At 36.8% G+C, this 6,000-nt stretch overlaps 1 protein-coding gene across 1 annotated transcript in view; it reads right to left on the bottom strand.

Annotated features, from left to right (window-relative positions):
• PDSS2 (decaprenyl diphosphate synthase subunit 2) overlaps positions 1-6,000 on the bottom strand; it is a 125,732-nt gene that overhangs the window by 26,990 nt on the left and 92,742 nt on the right. The gene's annotated exons all lie outside the window — the stretch shown is intronic.

Genomic DNA, 6,000 nt, shown 5'->3' with positions numbered 1-6,000 from the left:
AAAACCTTACATCTTTAATTACTACCAAATTTACTAACAAAGCTATTGCCAGATTTCCAGAGAGCTGGTTCACTGACTTTCATTGCAGAGGGCGATCTGCAAGTGTCACCAGGATATTTTCCAGCACAAGCATGAGGAAGAGGCAGATTCTGTCTCCTTACTACAACCTCCACTAAAGTATTTCTTCTATCTAAGTTTTAAGTTAAAGTAAATGAAAACAAGTATTTTTTTTCTTTTTAAAGTGTGAACTATGGAGTGTATTCTCAGAAGCACATCCCCAGAGCTAATAAATCCCAGTTCATGAATATGAGACAGCACCTCATCTGGGTTTTCTGTTTTGTTTCGTTTTTTCTCTGCCAAGTAAATACTTCACAATACCTCTCGTTGGGAGCTGTTAAAATTCTGATCTTCGTGGCTAATACGGAAAAGTCAGAATCCATAGAAAGGTAACCTTTCAAATGTGATCATTTGGTATTCGAGTGTTCTGGGAATGCACTGTGGATGTATTTAGTGCATGGCCTGAGGCTCAGCTGTACCACATACACTGAAAGTCTGCAACACGGGAATGTTTAAATCAGATTTATCAATCTGTATTATCTTCAGGGTTCAGACTTTTTATTTTATTCAAGCGAAGCCTAAAAATCTGAACTTGATCCAGAATGTAAAACAAGCATTCCATGGTCTCACTGGAACTACTGTACAACTTCGAGCCATGCACATGAACTGTCTCAACTGGAACAAAATACTCAGATTTATTGTAAAATTAAATGCAGCCATTTCAAGTAAGCACACCTTAAGGCTACCCCTGTAGTTGCTCAGAAAGTTTTAATTTCTTGAATGTTTAATTTCCTATGCATACGATTCCATATCTGATTCCACTGTTTGCTTCCTAAAAAATCAGCCTAGTTCTTATTGAATTAAAAGATTTAGTTTCAATTTTTACCATTCTTGTAACTGAAGACAAAAAGTGAAATGATAAAACTCCTAACAGAAAGATATTTTAGCATTTAGGCATATTTTATTTGATAATAAGAACACACTGTATGCTAGTTTTAAGTACCAGCAGAAAGGTGTTTTTTTTAAAATACTGTTTCATATACATATTCATATACACAAAACACGCGCTAACTGTAGAGATGGTGCTGATTAGAAGTCATGTTTTTTCTTGCAATGCATATGGGTTAATTTGCAAGACCTATAAAAACAGCCTAAAAAAAAGAAAAATCATGTTGCCCTTTAGGAAGCCAGATACTGAAGAAATATTGTAGCAATACGAGCTGCAGAGGAACTGAAAGGACAATGATCCTACAGTGTTACCAGATGTGTTGGGTTATTTAAGTGGGGAACAGAGAAAATGAGGGGCTTTTTTTTTTTCTTCTTTTTTTTTCCCCTTCTTTTTTTAATGGTATCAGATAAGCCTTATTCCCAAATCCAGGAGGATTGAGTATCGCCAATAGGTCTATGAAAGTCCGTAACTAAATGCCCAGGATCAGATTGTATTACAGTTTATACAAGCAACATCCCAAGATTCTTCTGATGGCGAGGACACATAATACAGATCAATCACTCACTAAAAAATGTTATGGTTTGTGAAATGGTCTGAGCTCAGAGACCTACGCTGGTAATACGAAGAGGAATTTACAAAGACACTGAGTCCTACTCTAAATGTCAAAGTGATAGTATGAACTTTTAACAATGCATCTGGCTGTGGCTAACTAGACCTTTTCCTCTCTTTCCTGAAACCCTAGACTGAGCAGGACCYTGTTTTGGGGTTTCCTTTTTCCGTCTCTCCTCTCTCTTTTTAGCACAACTCTACTCTCAAAGGCAACTTTAACTGACTTAAAACAATCTCAGTGAAAACATTTGTGAAAAAYTGTACCTCTTCCTCTTAGTTTATAATACATCTTAGGAGACTTACACATATTCCTCAGATGATGTACATTAAATATCATTAGCTCTTTAGCTATACATTAAGCACTACATATTAATAAGAATTTAATATTAATATTACCTCCCTTCTTTCCAAAGTTCTTAAAGCTCTCCTTTTTACCTTAAGAAAATAACTTAAAGTGCAAGGCCATACAGATCCCTACAAGGAATGAAATTCCAGTTTCAGGAGCACAGTGGGATGCCTGCATGAGGCCCTGCTACTTCGTCAACCCTTAATCTGGTCTGTGAAAAGCATCTGCAGCATATCACCCTGGCCTGAGGTTCTGGAGCCTAGGCAGAGCCATGGAAAAATGAAGGAACCTGTTGTTTATCCTCTGTGTCCCAAACTGACGTTGAGGTGGAGAAAAAGTGCTACAGATTCAGTAGCATTCACGCAGTCAGTGATATACTAACTTACGCAGTACTTTCCCTCAGTAAAGCTGAAAGCAATCGACAGCCAGTGTAAAATTTATTTCTTCCTGTTTTGTATATGGAGAACACAGAAACTGGGACCCACAAGACCATGCACCATGCCAACGAGAGAGCAGGACAGCGCCCAGCAGCTTCCCCATTCCCGTCGGCGCCTTCTGCCTCACCACGGCCCTGCTCTACTCACTGACGTTCTTGAGATGCAAGCTTGAAGAGTAGGAAAGACAGATGAAAATCATACGCGCCAAACTGATTCTCTTTTCTTCTCATTTGAAGGAGCAGCTCCATTTTAAACAAGTTCAAAGCATAGTAAAAGGAAGTAAGAACTTCCAGAATCAGTTGGTGCCGCAAAACAGCAGCATCTCTAAAGAGACCAAACACTGCCTACTCAGAGTATCACCTTCCTCCGTTCTTTTCCATTCCCCAACACAGTTTTGAGAACCCTGGTCCTCCCTTGGGTACTAGAGATGAGCAGGGGTAATTTCCTATCCAAATAAAACAGATTTCCATTCTGTTTTTCATTCTATACTCTGCATCAGGATCTTCCAGCGTGCTGTGGACCCCAAAAAGGTCAGCAGACCTGGGAGCATCCTAGGGGCTAGTCTATTCCTTGCAGGTGACCAGGAAAAATGCACAGCATTTCACACACTTTAAACACATGTTCTGTGACAGTTCTGCTAGTTCCACCCCCCCCTTTTTTTAACTTACTACTTCAATGCATTGTATAGAGATATGATCTCCATCACATACATAGCTCTGTCTGTAAGAAATAGCCATGTATTTTAATTAAAGTAAAAAAACTTTTAACAAGACAGACTGAAGGGAATTCACGGATTGTACAACATTTAGGTAGGACCAGGACTTTTTCTTCCAAGTTAGAAGATATGATTCCCATTCTGTCAAGAATAGTAAAAAAAAAAAAAAAAAAAAAAAAAAAAAAAAAAAAAAAAAGACTCTGGACCACTTTCATCCTCATAAGAGTCCTAAACCTCAGGGTACTGGAAAAAAGAGAGACATTACTACCATCAGTTTAGCAACACAAGTACTTTGTCTTTGAAATATTTTTATATTTACCTATCTTTGAAATAAGCATATTTAAGTTCACTGGAACATGCTTTTCTTGTTCTTTTTTCTTTTATATATTTATAAATATATATGTATATATATTTTTTTTAATCAGTAGTTGACTAGCATTGATTACACAGACTGTCCTATTTAGGACTACCAGTACAGTATCTCTATTGGAATATTTTCAAGTGGAATGGCAGGGAAATGATGGAATTTTTGTGGGGATGAGAAACAGCAATAGGAAGAACACAGCAATAGATGTATCTTTGTTCCTTCACGATTTTGATTTGACAAACTTCCTTGGCTTTGCCAAATTCCTGTCAGGAAGGATCACAAGTAATCCCCTTTCACCGTCTTTCTCTTTTTATCTCTTTGGGGTGCTGGTCTTCAAACAACGTTTTTTCCTTGGACATCTGTTGCAGCAGGCTCTACCCCCTGCTGTTGATGCATAGGCTTGAAAAAGTAGCAAGTCCTCCACATACAAGAGGAAAAGAAAATTACATGGTCTGAAAACATTCAATATACAAATAAAAGTAGGTTCAACTTTTATTTGACTTGCTCTTTTTCTCCCTCCAAAACCTAACTTTTGGAAACATTTCCACACTTGAAATTTTCAAAAAAGCTCTTGAAAGCAAATATTCTCTTGTATTTATGACACAAAAACATTGCACAACTAGGAAGCTAAAGATAAAACTCACTAAGTAGATAAAACTCACTAAGCAGATGAAACTGGATTTTGACTTTCCAATGCTAGCAAAAAAAAAAAAAAAAGAGAGAGAGAGAGAGAAATCAAAAATTCTAAAGAACACAGGAATTATATTTATTTTCTGGTGATCTCCTAAAACTTAATTAGGCATACAGGTGAAGAAATACACCNAAAAAAAAAAAAAAAACATTACACTGACTGCATCCTATTGGATTTACTATTTTAAATCATCTTGATTTTTACTGTTCTCTAAGGCTGCCCCTTTTTTAATTTAAAAGGCACAAAAAGACAAGTGATTTGCTTTCTAGCAATTTTTTAAATGTTCTTAGAAAACAAATTTATGGTTTTCTTTGTTCTATTAATGGCAAACAGCAAAACACAAGATGCAATCTAAATAAATCATCCAAATCTGCAATTTGATAAAAAAACACTTCCTAGCCATAAAAATCATTGAAAATAATAATCATCAGTCAATTTGAATACTGTTAATATTTTCAGATACCTTAAGGTCAGTCTACTTCAGTGATTTTTACCAGTGTTAAGTCCTTTTATGCTGATGCAACAYTATCCACAGAAAGGGTTTTCACTACTAGAGAGACCTTTATTGCATAATCTAGCCATTTTTCTTAATGATAAGCAACAGAAGAAATATTGTTTTCTCCTGTCTATCGCCACGTGGTTCCACACACAGTGTATTAATATCCTTGCAGATCCTTGCACTGAAGCACCCAACTAACCGCTGATGAACGTTTCTGGCTGGAGAAGCACGGGATTTCTTCAGCTGGACCCTTTGAGAAAGGGTCAACCATTTCATTGCTCATCTTAGATATAAAAGAGTGAATGAAAAAGGTTCCGTAGCTACAGGGCTCTGTAGCCAGAAGATTGTCCCCATCACTAAACAAGGCAAGACAGCAAGGTAAAAGCACACGCTTGTGTAGACAACTATTGAACTCTGCTATGTCTACAAACAAATTGTGTGACCAAAAAAACCTGATCAGCCCTAAGTCAATAGAAATGATACTTATGTATGTTATTAACTATTTTGCACAGACTGTGCCTGAACCACAGGTAGCAGTAATCAGACTCTAGAGTCAAAGTGAAATGCTGCTGAATCTCAAACTACTAATAATCAACTAGTCTCCTTAAAAGCCAGCAGGATGTCAAAAATCTCAGTGTTCTATTTAAAATACAATTATTTCATCTACAAAATCACACTGTTTATCTCTTTATGCACCATACTATTATTACCACATTAAAGCCCTTCCAGGTTTAAAGAGACTTTCATTAAAACTAAACTTCCCAGGGTCAAATTTTAACAACGCAAAAAGAGGGGATGATGCATAATCTATCACATCGTTTAAAAGACCCACACACTTTAACCTTTCCTAGTAGTACTAGCAGCTGTTTTAGGAGGGTGACAGCTAACTCTGCATAAACACATCTGCAGCACTGGTAACGCTAAGGTTTTTCTCTTTTAAATARTAAAAGAAAACCAACGTCTCAAGCCAGTTGCCAAATATGCTCTTAGGGAAGGATAAATTTTAGTGTATTCACTGGAAACAGATTTTGCTTTTAGGAACAGCTAAGGTCTTGGGAGATCAAAAAAGGCCATTGAGATAATTTTTAGATTTTTATCAATGTTGCTAAGAGTTCTGAATTGCAACAGAGTAATTGCAAAAACAATAACAACCTAATTTCACTTTTTAAAGTGCATTTTCTGCTTAGATTGTACTCCAGGCACATAGCTGACTAATCAGAGTCATCTCAAGTTCTTCTGCAAAATTATTGTGTGTTTTGTCAAACAAGCATGGAAGTCCCCATCTGGGGCTAAAGTTTCATATACCTGGGTGCTGTATTGAGTCCTTGCT

The sequence above is a fragment of the Rhea americana genome, unplaced genomic scaffold (genome assembly GCF_003343005.1).
Source record: "Rhea americana isolate MKP2758 unplaced genomic scaffold, rheAme1 scaffold_25, whole genome shotgun sequence".
In the NCBI taxonomy this organism is placed as follows: domain Eukaryota; kingdom Metazoa; phylum Chordata; class Aves; order Rheiformes; family Rheidae; genus Rhea; species Rhea americana.
Note: the sequence above shows the minus strand (reverse complement) of the source record. Positions and strands in the feature narration are given on the sequence as shown.